General features: G+C 37.6%; 1 pseudogene; it reads right to left on the bottom strand.

Annotated features, from left to right (window-relative positions):
• Positions 1 to 417: 417 nt before the first annotated feature.
• The window catches only part of LOC137982260 (dedicator of cytokinesis protein 11-like), a 63,740-nt pseudogene continuing 62,091 nt past the window's right edge, over positions 418 to 2,066 (bottom strand).

Genomic DNA, 2,066 nt, shown 5'->3' with positions numbered 1-2,066 from the left:
TTCGTCAAGAGTAATTTCAATGACTTGAAGGACATTATACGAAGCATGCAATGTAACCTTCACGGGCAATAATAATACTATAAGTTTATACTCACATAAAAGCCACTCTATACTGAATGAGCGGTGATGAAGGTGAAATGTTTTTCCAGACTCCAAGAGTGAGCGTTGCTGAATAGGAGAAGGGTGAGAAAAATCACAGACACGACACAGTGGAATTGGCTTTATTTCCGCGCCCCATAGACGCCGAATAACCGCCTAGGGGTTACATGGTCAGCTGCGTGCTTGCCGCAGGGATGCGGTGCCTTTCAGACACGAGAGAATCTTTTGCCCAGTACACATTACATTGATTCCACATGGATAAAACTATGATTTATCTCGAAAACTGGGGAAATTACGAGAGGCACAACTGACTGGAAGCCATTTAAAAATTAGTCCTTTTTATTTTCTCTTAATTTAATCATTACTTGTGCTTTCGGATAACAAAACACTTGGATGAAATGGTGAGACTGCGTGGCGGTGACCGTAAACAGCAGACGTCACGATGCACTTCGCGGATGGCCAAAAATCAGATACTTGCTTGATTTTGCCTCTCAAAATTGAGATACAAGTTAAAATAAGTGAATATTCATTGTTTTGCGTCAAGCAGCAGCCTTCCACAGGCATTTCTCGTTTTCCGTTTCACGTGCACGCAACACTAAATCACAGTATTAACTGAAGGTCCACGAAATAACGTTAATTCTAAGAGTTCGTTCCTTTTTGGAGGAAGTTGAACATTTTTCTTTTGAACCACTTATTTACTTAAAAAGCATGTAAAAACTAAGACTGTACTTGTGAAAGATTTTTCTACCTAGTGAGAAATTAATAATGCCTAAAAATGCTCGGAATTACAAGATCTCACCGGCGAGGGTTCTCTTGTCTCCTTGGTACATAGACCTAACTAAATCGCTATAAATACGATTGATTGAAACAAAATAACATCTTATAACTATTCAAGTTTCTTTCGTAGTGAATTTTTCTTCAATGTGTTTAAAAAGGAATCACAATAATGTTAATTTTATTTAAGACTATTGAATTGCTAGATTATACGTTTACGTTTGACCGATAAATTAGCCCCAAGATTTTTACTTAATTTACACCTATTTCTCGGACGAAATTTCCGACTTAGAGCTAATAGTATTTGACAATTTGAACTCGTATTCAACACGAATAAAAATAGGTTGACTTTTAACGGCCGAAGTAACCCATCCTTTTTATTATTCAATACTAATGTTTGTTTTCACATGAACATGGGCGGAAATGATGATAAAATGGAAAACGGAACAAAATCGCTGGATGGGCAAAAAAAACGTTACCAGTTACTTGCCACCTCTTTACCAATTTATCCCTCTAAGTTACAGACATTTCAATGTCTCTCCGTTATGTACGCCATATGATGCACGATCAATTTCAGACTAACAAAAATGACAGAAAAAAAAATTATTGTTACAACATAAAATAAGAACAGATGCCAAACTTGTCTGATGAATCAAGTTAAGTTTGAGAGGGCATTATACTCAGCGTTGTCATTTTTCTTCGCCCTTTCAGGACTCGACAAATACCGCTCACAACTCAGTTGCAAAACATCTGCATTAATTCCAAGGTGAACCATATGACCAAATGAAATCGGAAGTTTTTGTCTGCTTCACGAAACAGAGGATCTATGACTAATTTTTTTTTTTACAGGTATTTCGAGTCTGCTCTTTCTTTTACTGAACGTATGACAGCGCAAAAGAGATCTGTGTTCCTTTGAGCAAAAATAAAACCTGCTGGTCTTGTCTATATCGGTTCACTGTCAAAACAATCGCCCCAAGGGCAACACACAGCCCAGTGATGAGATCCGACACCCATTTCATCTTTCTTTATATCCTCAAGTGGAAAGTGCAACATACCAGTAAGTTCTCACAAGTCTTTGCAAAGATTCTAAGGAACAAATTCTGTTTGCTTCGTTGTCGCTTTAGTGACTAGCTTCAAATAAGAAGATGAACGACTGAGACGTAAAATACGTCTGAATTGAACCCATCGCATCA

The sequence above is a fragment of the Montipora foliosa genome, chromosome 13 (genome assembly GCF_036669935.1).
Source record: "Montipora foliosa isolate CH-2021 chromosome 13, ASM3666993v2, whole genome shotgun sequence".
Lineage (NCBI taxonomy): Eukaryota > Metazoa > Cnidaria > Anthozoa > Scleractinia > Acroporidae > Montipora > Montipora foliosa.
Note: the sequence above shows the minus strand (reverse complement) of the source record. Positions and strands in the feature narration are given on the sequence as shown.